We start from the raw sequence: 266 nt of genomic DNA, 5'->3' as shown, positions 1-266 counted from the left end.
TAAGAAAATTAAATTTATTTAATAATATATACATACTAAATTATAATTCCAAGATCTTCTCAAATTATTGGATATTACATTTTTTTTTATGATTCGCGAAATCGTAGATAGAGTCGAATATCCCCAAATTAAGGACGATAATATTAAAATTGACATGTTATAAACATAAGTATAGAGTAAGATTGAATTTTAGTAAAAAATAAATTCACGAGTAGGATTAGAATTAGGTCTAAATCCTATCATATTATATTCATTATCACTTCTAT

The sequence above is a fragment of the Arachis ipaensis genome, chromosome B09, assembly GCF_000816755.2.
Source record: "Arachis ipaensis cultivar K30076 chromosome B09, Araip1.1, whole genome shotgun sequence".
NCBI lineage: Eukaryota > Viridiplantae > Streptophyta > Magnoliopsida > Fabales > Fabaceae > Arachis > Arachis ipaensis.
Note: the sequence above shows the minus strand (reverse complement) of the source record.